This window comes from Acomys minous (assembly GCF_964271855.1).
Source record: "Acomys minous genome assembly, chromosome: 7".
Classification (NCBI taxonomy): Eukaryota; Metazoa; Chordata; class Mammalia; order Rodentia; family Muridae; genus Acomys; species Acomys minous.
Window position 1 is genome coordinate 22,906,962 of NC_140488.1, and position 13,625 is coordinate 22,920,586.

At 40.9% G+C, this 13,625-nt stretch overlaps 1 protein-coding gene across 5 annotated transcripts in view; it reads left to right on the forward strand.

Annotated features, from left to right (window-relative positions):
• HS6ST2 (heparan sulfate 6-O-sulfotransferase 2) overlaps positions 1 to 13,625 on the forward strand; it is a 285,853-nt gene that overhangs the window by 191,333 nt on the left and 80,895 nt on the right. The window lies entirely within an intron of this gene.

A 13,625-nucleotide genomic window follows, 5' to 3' on the forward strand; every position in this document is an offset into this window, starting at 1 on the left:
AACTTGTTTGCTTTTTTATTTACTAATCTAGAAATTAAAACTAAAAATGTAAAAGACCTGCTTAAATTCATTTGAAATGAGGATAGTGTACCCATTAAGTTTTTTCACAAATAGCACAGAGACTCGTTATATAAAAACTAACTGATTTGAAAAGCAAAAATCATTAGTAAAATGTAGTGTTTTACACTTTGCACATGCCTGATATTTGGCTTCATAGAAGTTTCATGGGTTTTCATATAAACTTACTTATTTGATCTGATGTGTTATAGGAAATTTGATTTGAAATATCTGAATAGGATCTAGGCTTATACAGACATGTGTCCTAACATTGGAGTCAGGGACAAGATAGACATATTCCAGAAATTCTCTGGCCCACCAGCCTAGCCTAAAAATGAATGACTCCCAAGGAATGACACCCACAATTGACCTCTGACTGGAAAGCACATACACAGAAAAAGTTATTCCAGTAATATAATTTCAAAACCACTCATCAAAATCTCAGGTAACTGAAAAGTCAAGGACTTTGAGACTGGCCGTGATCATCAATACTCTGCCTCCAGGCTTCCCTTCCTTTCCGCTTAACATGTTGAGGAGGGACTTTGGGATGGTGCCTCTGCCCTTCCTGGATAGTGAGAAATATATCATCCTTGCAGTGACAGTTTCAGTGCCCCGAAAATAGCATGGAATGGCTTGAACGATTTAATGGCATCACAGAATGAGGCTGAGCTGCCCACAGAGTGATACAGACTGCAGGAGCCGTGGATTCAGTAGCCATCCTGCTGTCTGGCTCACTGGAGGAGAGAGACAGGCCATAAGGGCAAGTTTCAGTGATATACCCACATGCTATCATCTTGAGAGCTAGATATTCATCATTATTATTTATTTCCTAAATCCACAGCGGACCTTTATTCCAAGCGATGAGAGCCCGTATCAAATACCATGGGCGCTAATAACCTGCAGAGCCCATTGAAACTTTGAAGTCCTCATGGTACAAGAGAAAGCAGCACCTTTTTTTCCCTCCTGGCCATAGTCAGTATTGATTTCATGACATGTTTTGCATAAAATCACCCAGAATTCTCTGGTCCTGGTTCATACAGTTGAGAACATTCCCCTCTAGATCCTCTGCTGAACTGGATGTTGTTCAAAATTGTTTCAACGACTGTTGAACAAAATGAAGTTCGAGAACAATTCAGTGGGCCTGATAGCTCTAACCTTTGGTCTGTGAGCAGGTACCAGAGCTGCTTCCCGAGCTGTGGAGGAGGGGAGGGTTTCCGCTCCCATTCTGTCCTCCTTTGCATTGCTTCTCCTGTTGGCCTGAGCATTAATTAAGAGGGCCAGATTCAAATGCCTGACATTACAGCCAATCATTGGGGCTGACTTGGTGTCTCCAATTTAATGTAACTCTTCTCCAAATTAAACATTAAGCTAAAACTCTGGGGGAAACTGAAATCCTGTACAGTACTGATGCAGAAACTTTTGGCAGTTTCTCAAGACATTTAACATGCTATTGCCATATGATTTGCATTCTGCTCTTAGGTGTAAATCTAAGAGAAATGAAAACATGTCTACACAATAACTTATATTTTGAATCTTCATAGCGGCATGACTTTGACTGTGCAAACAGAAACAACCCAAATAAATTCTGGGAGGTAGGCGAATTGATAAGCAGCATGTGGTGTATGCATTCTATGGAATATGGTTCAGCTGTACACAGGATCAGAGTTTTGATACATGCTAAAACATGAACCAAATTTGATAATATTATGCTGAGTAGTGAGCTATGCCAGATTTTCGAAGGCTGCATTATATGACTTCACTTACATGAATCATCTCAACAAGCAAATCCATATAGACAGAAAACATAGTTGTAGTTGTCACGCACTGAGGAGAAGGAGAGATGGAGTAACTGCTTAAATGGGTACAAGGTTTCCTGTGAGGTGATCAAAATGTTTTGGAACTAGATAGAGGTGATGATTTCACAATATATGACTAGTCTAAACTCCACTGAATTCTAGACTTTAAATCATCTATCTTATAGTGCATGGATTCCCTTCAATTTAAAAATCCTGACCATGTATAAATCCACTTGAACAGCTGACTCCTCTCTCCCCTTTGGCTGCATTCCCTCATGAATGTTGGTGAAATCAGGTGCCCAGTTCTGAGCTGTGAATGGTGAATGGACACAACATGGGTTATAGGTACTTTCAGTAGTTACGTCTGGTAGAACTAGCAAATATAAATCATGGTTTTCCATACTCATGGCTTCATTGTGAAGTCATGGAAGACATGGGTCATGTCTATCTCAGTCGTGCATTCCATGTGCTTAAACTTTCCTAGTACATAAGAGACATACCATAGAGTTTTGGATGAATGAAAGAGTGGAAGACTGAATGAGTCTGTCCATTGTATTGCTCAGTCATCTCTATAATCATAGTGCTAGTAATAATAGTACCACAGGGTGTACTCAGGATAGATATGTGGACTTGGTTAGGGGGTAGGGATAGAATTGGTTTTTTCCACTTTTTATTTATTATAATTTATTCACATTACATACCGATTGTTATCCCCTCACTCTTTTCTTCCCATTCTCATCCTCCACCCTTCTTGCATCCTATTCCCCTCCCCTAGACCTATGACAGGGAGACCCTCCCCCACCATCTGACCACAGCCTATCAGGTCTCATTAGGACAGCCTGCATGGGATAGAATTGTTTAGATACCTTTTACTTCTTAAAATTTTTGGATAGGGATGTAATGGAACATTTTGGTTATAAAAAGGAAGGGAGGAGGGGCAGACATGATATACAACACAGATGAACCTTGAAAATAACGTGTGAATCAAAGAGTGCTGGTCATAAAGGACAACTATTGCCATATGAATGTTTTATTTGAAATGTCTGAAAAGGGCAAATTCATAGAGACTAGAACTACATTTATGGCAGTAAGGGTCTGGGAGAACAAGTGGATAGGACAGCTAGATATAAAATGCCAAGGATTTATTTTAGAAATGATCAAATGTTTGCAATGATGATTGTACATTTCTGTGCATATAGTGAAAACCACTAAACTGAACAGTTCAAATAGATGGATTGAATGGAAAATGAAACTGTTAAACGTACACATATCAGAGAGGTAGAGGGTGCATTTGACTCAAAGGGAGATATGCTTGTAGTTTGGAGAGATGCCCATCTAAAATGTAAAGTATATGTACAGAGGGCTATCTCTAGAGAAAGGTTCCTTTAAATTGTGCCTCCTTTATAGGAGCAACTCTTGTGTGTTTCCAGATCATTACCCACCTGATGAGGGGCCAGGGGCCGAGTAGCTTAAAGCCAGAGTGTGAAGGGCAACTGCCAAAAGTCGGGCAGCTAGAGATTGATTGCAATATGTGTCAGTGGGAAACCAGGAATTGGACTGTCACAAAGCCAGCTGCCTGGTGATTTCTGCCTTACCTGTGACGCACAGAGCCCTGCCCATTCTGACGAGGAAGAATGAGCAAGCCTAATGATGGGCCATTTCTCTAATTAGCAAGTTGGCACATCCAACTTCAAATAAACAATATAAAAATTTCCTCCCACCTTTTAAAGTAATTTTAGTGTTTATCCGATGTTTAGTATTTATCATATTGATACACTAGTGCAGGGCCATCCCATGTGAAGGGAGGTGGGACTCCTTGTGTCAACATGTGTGGAGACATTCAAGGAGCATCTCTGGAAACACAGCTACTCTATATACTTGCTCTTCAGTATGAAAAAGCTCCCACAGCATCAGCCCCGTTAGCTGGCAGCTTGGACACTGTGATCAACATCTCTTATGTCCCAGCAAGGTGGCCAGAGAAGCCTGAGGTGGCACACTAGAACCCATGGGGAATTACAAAGCCCTTTACTCAATAGGCTCTTCTGATAGCATCTCTTTTCCTTGAGTCCAGAGAACAGGGACAGCCAAAGTGCTCTCGAAAGGCTGAGAGCAAGGCAGTTTCCAAGGCTTCGATGGAACTAGGCTTGCAGATGAGAGTTCAGCTTCATTACAGTAATTGCAAATTTGAACATGCAAACACTCCACACGGAGGCCCTTCTTTTGTACTAGGAATGTAGGCGACGAGAAATGAAGTGGTTCCACACTGCTTGCATGAAACCCTCTCAGCCTCTGGCATGAGAACAGCGTAGAAGCTCCCTTCTCTGTGTATTCACTGAGTGACAATGGGCAAGGTGCTTCATCTCGTCAAAGCTCAGTTTTTTTTGGCCCTAGCAGAAGATAGGAAAGAACATTTCACCAGTTATTGTTGGAAAAGAAAACCTAGTCTTCATTCTGCAACCTCTGCTACCGGCTTCCCCCTTTTTGCTCCCATCCTTCCCTCTTGTAGGGATTGTGAGAGAGTTTCCTTGTCTTTTTAGGAGAAAATAGTGGTGCCTTTAAACTCCTGAACTAAAACTGTAAGGGCAAGGGAGAAGGTTTGGACCCTTTATAGACCTCCCTCTCTCTCTCTCCGAGGATATAAATGAAGAGTTTGAATTTGATGGTCTCTTAAGAATACCATCTTGCTTCAATAAGTTTAAAACTAAGTCACAGTCAAGTTATGCATGGCCTGGTTCCTCATGCTCGAGGATGGAATCTGCCATTTGGTACCAACACCTTTTATTCCCCGAGGCATCAACTCATCCTCTTACCACAGTAACCTACGCAGACTTTTATACAAGAAGACACACACTCCTCTTCCAGCCTCTCCCTCTGTACTTTGATATCCTTATCCTACATTTCTGAATTTTATCTCTCCACTATTATCATATTTTTGTTCTGATAAAAATACAGGAACAATAGAAAAAGTCAGCTCTCCTCCCCACTGCTCCAAAGAGCCCTGATCTGCCTGCCAATTCCCTTTCCCTGAAGGTACCTGGCCCACCCACAGCCACTTGATTTATGTCTAAGGGGAAGGAAAGCTCAGGGAAAGATTTACACTGAGTTCTGGTCTAGTTCCCCTTGCGTTCAAGTGGTTTGCACTCTATCCCGGAGTTCAAAATGAAAAATAGTCCCTTGAGAAGCACGAAGAGAGGCATACAGGGAAACACTTTGGAGTGTGCTGTTCCCAGCTCTCAGTGGAAGTGTGTTATGCCTAGCGTGGTTATATACAGCAACCCTTTCAATATCAGGGCCACACCGAGGCAAGCACAGAGTCTAATGCGCAGGGCATAGTATTCAGGGCTGGAAGACTGAGTATTTCTGTCCCTTTCACTTATTAGCAGTATGACCTTGAGTGAGTTGTATTATGAGGCTCGTCTATGCTCCCTGTGAACTGAGAATGATGTCTACATGGCAGCATTGCAGTGAAGCCAAAATCCACGTCAGTTAGAGCAGCTTAGTTGCTAATGAGTGATTGTGGATTTGAGTGCAGACTGTGCCTTGTACTGTACAACTCTGTCCCATCGGTGCTTTTCTTTTCTTTTTGGATTGCTAAATTTCTAATTGCATTTGGTGTTTGTTTGTTTGGGTTTGTGTACACACTCATGCATGTGGATGTGCACATGTCAAGGTCAGAGGAAAGCCTGAGTGTTAGTTTCTTCTTCCTCAGGTAGGTCCTGGGGTTCAGACTCGGCTTGCCAGGTTGGTGAAACAAGTACATTCCCACCCCCCACCCCCCACCCCGAGCCATCTCCACATCCCAAACTATGGTTTTCTTATCTGTACAATAAGCGTAGACTTTTGCGAGATTAAATAATTCTTGAAAGCATATGGCCTGTGACATAAAGTAAGTCATCACATACTAATTGATGGTATGGATGTTGATATTTGTTCATTCAGGGATAAGTTCCGGTAATTCTGGCAAACAGGTATTTCTCTGGTCAAGTCTGCACATGTGCTATGTACTGAGTATTTTGATGGAAAAAAGACTGAGTACTTTTGATCCTGGTTTTGCCACAGTCCACAAACTGTTAATTGATCATTCAAAAGAAATGCTTCCATAGATAGTGCAGGGAAAATATGATTAGGAACACTATACCTGCTCTGTCATGTGTGTGTGTGTGTGTGTGTGTGTGTGTGTGTGTGTGTGTGTGTATGTATGTATTTGGTTAGTGTGATAAAATACCACAACCAAAAACAACTTCCAGAAAAAAAAGTTTATTTGGCCTTATGGTCCCAGAGGGAAAGCCCATAATGTCATGGAAGGCATGATACAAGCAGAAAAAAAAAAAACTTCCTATTTGACAGGTGCTGTGGGTTTGAATGAGAAATGTCCACCCACAGGCTCATGTATCAAACATGTGGTCTGTGGCTGGTGGTGCTGTCTGGGAGGTTACATAGTCTTTAAAGGGGTTTTGTTTTGTGTTGTTTCTTTGTTCTTTGTAGAACAAACCGAGAAGTGTGTTTTCTGGTTTTTTACATTGGAGGAAGTACAGCTCTGAGGCCACACTTAGAGATGTTATAGCCTCACTCAACTTCTAGTTATTCTCTCTCCTTCCTAAATGTGGAGAAAGACATTATCTCTCACCTCCCAGCTTCTGCAGAAGACACTAGATGAGTAAGTGAAGACAAGAAGAGCAGTGGCACATCAAAGTCCTTGGCACAGTTTCTTTTAAATAATAAAGGCCATTACTCAAATGTTTCATTTACTTGATCCCATATATTTCATCTTCAGAAATATTTGAACAAGATGATGCCTCTCTCTGTCTTTCTGTCTCTCTGTCTCTGTTTCTGTCTGTCTGTCTGTCTCTCTCTCTCTCCCTCTCTCTCTCCCCCTCCCTCCCTCCCTCCCTTCCTCTGTCTGTCTGTCTGTCTGTCTGTCTGTCTGTCTCTCTCTCTCTCTCTCTCTCTCTCTCTCTCTCTCTCTCCCTCCCTCCCTCCCTCCCTCCCTCCCTCCCTCTCTCCCCTCCCCTCCGCTCCCCTCTCCTCTCCTTTCTTTCCCATGAAGACTGTTGGAGGTATGAAATTTAACAGTTAGGAAGTGCTGGAGATCACAAAGGGGTCACAGTTCTGTTCAGAAAAACCGAGACTCACAGTTTGAAGTAACCAAACCAGAGGAGCTGCGTTCAGGAACACAGTTGCAGGAACCCTGCTACCTTAGGCACTCAACTTTAGCTCCCTGTTAACTCTTCATCTGGGGCCAGCTTGGATGAAGCTTCCCGTCAAATCCATTGTTCTCACCATGATTTGACTTCATCAGAGGCCTAAGCCTTCTGCTGAAAAGAGTACACCATCCCATTGGGTTGGATCCTGTTAGTGACTTCACTAAACAGTTCTTGGGAATGATCTTAATCCTTACTGCAACACTGATCGAATGATGCCTTGTTAGGGGCAGTTTACGATCCACGTGGTTAAACATGCTAACATGAATGAAGCAGTTATACTTTGTGCTGGCAAGTTGCCAAACTTTTTGTCTGTGTCGACAAAAAATATTAGGAATTAATAAAGTTGTAGTGCTTTCATGGTTAACTATAAAAGATACAGTGGAAACCTTTTTGCTGGTTTGAACCAGTGGTAAAATAGCATGCACTGTGAATCTTCGGAACCCTAAACTACTAAGCCTGGAACTAAAATGGAGGGAATAACCCTAAGTGCTTGCTTACAGTAATTTTATATTACATATTGTAAATGACTTTTTAAAAAGTCTTTCTTACAACAGATGGCAAGTCTGTTACCCTCGGGGAAATTTTTAAGGAACTCTTGGTTCTTTCTTTTCTGCTGAAAAAGCATACACGTGACCAAATTGAGGAAACATAACACAAGGTCTCATTAGATGCTTGCATACAGTGGAGGCTAAGGCATGTATGAAAATACTTGCTAGATTTCAGTGATGAGTCAGTTTGTGTCTGCGCACTTATGTTGTACCTCACACAGGCATCCTGCATCATAAATGCTAACTCCTCTCAGGAGGCAGGACACCAGATTTTCTAAGGTCCTCCATTTTGTTTTGCTTTCTTACTCCATTACAACACACCCATATCCCTGCTTTGGAAAAGACTAAATTGATAAGTAGGTAATGCAGAAATGTCTTCAGATGGCCAAGAGCAAGTTAAGAACAACCCCATTCCCCACCCAAATCTGAGAATTCCTTGGTCCCCAGGTTCTTAATTGGATCATCACTAGAGGGCACTCTTATGATGCCAAAATGGAAGAATTTACTAAATTCTGGTGTGGGAGTGGGCGAAGGAGAAACGAGGGTGGTCTGCCGGGAATGCAGACAACAGACAGTTGAGAGCAGGCATCTGCAACTGAGATCTCACTGATTTTCCAGCAGAGAGAAAAATCTTCAGTTGAAAAGGGCTGTGCAGCAAGCTTTCTCATCAGATAGATCCACTTGGTTTCCAAAATGTGATTGGTGCTTCAGCAATAAAGGGCCCAGGTTTTTGGCATTGCTCCTCAAATGGAAAGAAGAAAAGAATTGCTAGTGGATAGTGAGGGAAGCAGTCATCTCACCAGTAGGCAGAAGTGAGTGAGAACTTAGCAAGAAGCATGACACTATGTTTAGATATCAACAGGTAGTAGAAAGGAGGCATGAAACATCCTTGGTGTCTTCTGTAGTTGTTTATCTGATCTTTCAAATTCGTTGTTCTTTAGCTGTCAGACAAACTCCAACTTTGTTACTGTTATGAGTCATAATGTAAATATCTGATATGCAGAATATATGATAAGTGACCCCTGTGGGGGGTCCCCAACATACAGGTTGAGAGCCACTGTTCTAAGCAGCCTCTAGTAGACACAGTATATGTGACAACCTATTAACATAGGTCCTGGGCTTGGCTCTTCCACTGCTGTACTCTATGGTAAGTCTCTGTCCCCAGCAGGATCTCAGCATAAGGGAAAGGTTGAGTGATTTCAATAGTCCCTAAAAGATGTCCTCTAGTCCTCAGAGGATCTCTTTACACACCTACATTCCAGGATCAGATGCATAGAGGCTGAAGCCAGACTTACAGTAGCCTGGGCATGGAAGAACAAGTGGATAGGGCACTCAGATCTAAAATGCCAAAGATGAATGGCTAATGCTGAAAAATGTCTCTTTGTATCACTAGATTATAGTAACCACTTGTGTTCTAACTCAGACAGGATTTTATAGGCATCTTGGGATATGTACTGACTCTATGTTATCACTAGAGGCCACCCCTAAAGAGCTGATGTCACTTGTTCTTAGTCACTTGTTCAGGTTTATGGCTCACAACAAATGTTACTTCAGGGATTTAACATACTAAGTCATCAATAGAGTCCCTTAAATTGACTTTAAATGCCCCAATTAGGCAGCTCCTAACCTGTGTGTCAAGTACTATAGAGATAGATCCTCGGGCACAGATGCCTGGGAAGCTAGTGGGCCATCTGAGGATCTGATAGGAAGAGTAGGCTACTGAGGACCAATTTGTTTACCACCTAACCCTTGGCATAAGCATCTCTTACCAAAATTCAGGAGTGTTTCTGTCTAGGTCCCCATTTATAGACTTGGGCTATATAGTCCACGGGGAAGTTCTTGACTAAGCCAAGTTTATCACAAAGTCTTAGAATATTAAAGTGAATAGAGAACTTGGCATGGGCACCTAGTCAGCCAGCTTACCCAATTAGGAATGGGCTTGCCAGCGTTTCAAGCTAGAAAATGGCAGTTCTAAAATTAGGACCTTAATTATTGAATTCTAGTCCAAACTTCTTTCTAGTCCCTTGTACTATATAGTATTCGTTTCTCCCTAACTTCATTGAATCTAGGGAATAAGCAACCAGTAGCTATGAATTAAACACATCACTATAATAGGTCTGTGTTACATCTTGTGTTATTAAGGGGTATATAGGGGGAAAAAACCTCCTTAATTGTCAGAAGTTTGAAGGTAAAATCAGTGAACACTAATTACTATGGTTCTAAAAGGCTCTGCATTCCTATGACTATTGCTCAAATACAAAAATCAAATTGAAATCTATGTTGGCACACCTTTTTTTATTTTTCTTTTTTTTTGAATTTTTCTTTTTTTAAAAATTAATTTATTCATATTACATCTCAGTTGTTAGCCCATCCCATGTATCCTCCCATTCCTCCCTTCCTCCCACTTCCCCCCTATTCCCGTCCTCTCCCCTATGTCTGTGTCTGAGGGGGACCTCCTCCAGGTGTGCACCACCAAAAAAAAAGTCTTATTACATGTATGGAATGTTACAAGTTCTTACTTGTGTAATTATCTTCATATAATATGAAAAACGAAATGGTTAAAAAAAAAAAGAAATCCATGTTGGCTGGCAACAAATGGAAAGACACAAGGGTAAGTTTGGTTTCCAAAAGAAAAGGGTAGTACTGTGAAAGGAACATTCAAAACAGACTCAGAAGACTTCACAGTTGTGACAAGGGCTAGGCCTTGTGGAATTAAAACAGATATTCAAGGAATACAACTTAGGTAAGATGATCTGGATTTCAATCTTCTCAGGCCAACCATGAGATGCCCCGTCCTATGTGGTGTGCATGATTTGCTGTAGACTTGGCATAGACGGACTAAGGAGACAGACCACTTGTGAATGTGTGAGTGTTGGGCTCTCTGAACTACCAGCAGCAGGTTGTATTGAAAAAACAAGTAGAGATTGATATAATTTAAATGAACATGTCTTCCAAATGGAAAGTAGATATGTTAGGGTTGGACATGGGTTGGGGGCAGGGGGTCTTTAATAACCAGCTTCTTGAACTACTTCATCTCTCAAAAGAGGATCATGGCCCAAGACCAAATGAGTCATTGGGGGAAGTTGAGAACCAGAAACCAGGGATCCGGTTTCCTAGGCAACATTTTTATTTTATTTTGCTTGTATTGGGTCTTGAGTCTTAACATCAAAATGAATTAGTTTATTTTTACTTTAAGCACCAACCCTAATAATGTAAATACCAAAGGCAGGTGCCATACATAGTTTGAGATTCCTGGTTAAGATGAATTCCCCCTCCGAAGTCATTTTCCTCAGTAGTCTAAGCAATTCTAAGTTGCCCAGACTTCCGTGAAATAGCCTCTCTCATCCATGCTCATGCAATCTACCCTAATTAACCTCAGTGGATCACAACAAATGCTATGAGAGTAAAAGTGGTCATAACTGGGGAAAAAGGACTCAACAGGAAAGGTAAGGTGATTAAAGAGAGCCATATTGGGATCTAATAAAAATGCATTGTATAGGTATATAAGATAGTTGCAAGGAAAAGGTGAATTCTTTAGAACTTCAAATTCTCAAGTCCTTCCACATTCCTGTTATTCCAGGGATGTGTGCATTGCTTTCATTTCCATCTTTTCCTTTCCCTACTAACTTGACATTTTGAGATAGCTGCTGTCCTTTGAAGGTTGATCCTGTCTTCTTGATCTTAGCACAGTATTCATGTCATGGGCTGGATAACCAGGACTCCTTTGTCTTCCCAGGCTTGTTTTTTTTCCCCAAGAGGAAGCTTGCTGAGGGCTCATGTTTTTTGGGCTGCTACTTGGGCCCCCCTCTTAGAGAAAACACTAACAGCCAATGAGAAAAGTCTCTCTTAAGATGTGGAACTGACCTATTATTGACAAGGCTGTTTTCCCAGCTTTTCAAAATTCAAGTGTTGGGGGCTTGTGGGCCAGCTGGAAAGAACCTTGACTGACAGCCTTTGGGGATAGCTTTTAAGGGCAAGAGACCATAAATTTATCCTGTTCCTTCTAATCAGAAAGCAGCTTCTTCTACTACAAATGCCATTGGGTATATTCTCTACACATAAAGAAAAGATTAAATAAAACCAGGAGAAACACTTTCACGTGGAGTATATTTCTGGAGAACTCTTATTTCAAGCAGATGGCCCACAAAATATTCCACAAGATTGCAGACTTTGCAGAAAGAAAATGTTTTGTTTATTTGTTTGTTTTATTCTCAGTTATGTCCTATAGCAATTCCTGGCACATATCGGATAATAAATAAAGTTTGAATAACTCTTCATTGATTAAAGGATTCTTTCAAAGGATTTCATTTGTGAACCATTCCAAATGGAGAGTTTGTGTATATTTGTGTAAAATAAGTTTTAAAATTCATTCCTTTCCTCCTAATGAGTATATATCTTTCTCTCTTATTTTTGTACCTTTCCACCATGGCCTTCGGTCACCTGTCCACCCTTTTGGTTGATGTACCTACAATGTCTTAATGGATCATCACTGAATACTGCATCTCCGGCTGTCTGGACACCAGGTAAGGCAATGAGCTCTTTAAAATCTTCCCAGTGCAATCATTGGGAAATGCAAGCAAGCAGGAGGGAAGTTTGCCTAGAAATAAAAATAAAAAGTGATGCTCTCAAGAGATCTCCCCAATTGAAGTTAAATTTATCCCAGCCATGATACAGATCAATAAATCAATGGAAATATTTACATCACTTGAGGATTTCCATTAGGAGAGTATAATACAAATTAAGGCTTTAGAACCTACTGTATATTTTACTTTGGAATTTCCTGGACCTAGAAAAATCAACACTCGCTTTCACATTTTCATTTTAAAATGTTTTTTTAGTGTTGTATTAGTTAGGGCTTTTTGTTTTTTCATCCAAATGTTCACCAGGCCAAGTGTGGTACAAGGGCTTCTGGGGCTGCCTTCAGTGTATAGGGGTTTTATGCCACAGGCTGATTCGTATGTTCTAAATTTCTTCTTCCTTGTGGCTGGAGTGAAACAGAATACATTGGTGTTTGAATATCAAGTTAATTCACAGGAGTCTCTTGTTTAAAAGATTTAGTGTCAGAACAAACCAGGCATATCGTGTTGGTTTCTCATAACATTTGTTTCCCCAGCAGTCTTAACACCCGAGGAGCAGGAAAGTGAGGTATAACCATACGAAAGACTCAAGATTTTTAAAACGTCATATACTATTTCCCAAGTGATGATGTAAGCAAGTCTCAGCTACTGGCTATGCTATTAAAAGATATTCTTAACCCTCCCTAGAAGCCTGCACATATGTAAAGAGATATTTCTCCCATAACAATGTACAGGCCCTTAAACCTGTTTTTGTGTGCACAAAAAAAGGGTACAAAATTGTAAGGCCCCCTTTTATGGGGCAATTAAAATCAGAAAGCTCACTGAGTCTCAAATTGACCTAGGTACAACTTCAGAGATGCTGCTTATGAGAAGTTAACTAAGATGGCTCAGTGGTCAAAGAGCTTGTGATCAGGCCTAATGACCTCAGTTTAACCCCCTGAGTCTACATGGTAGAAGGAAAGGAGCAACTTTTGCAAAACTATCCTCTGACTTCTATACACACACACACACACACACACACACACACACACACACACACACTTAAATGCACAATAAATGCAAAAAAAAACTAAAATAACCTCACACTGTAGAGTTAATGTGTTGTTATTCCTAAGACTCATGTTATGAGAATGATCTAAGCAAGTTTTATAGAGAAATATTGTTTACTTACTTTAATGGATGTCTTGTGTTTGCATGACAGTCACTCCAGTAATGAGTTATTTATCACTGTGTGTGTGTGTGTGTGTGTGTGTGTGTGTGTGTGTGTATTTGCATGCTTTGAACTTTCATCTTATTGGAGAGCATAAGCAAAGTCTAAAATTCTTTTTCTCTCTTTTATTTGTCTTCCTACATTCCTACGGTGTGAAAACTATCTCCTGATCCTTTCAATGAAGCATTTCCATTTCATCCATGCTACAGGGTTAAGCTTGGTCTGGGTTTAGG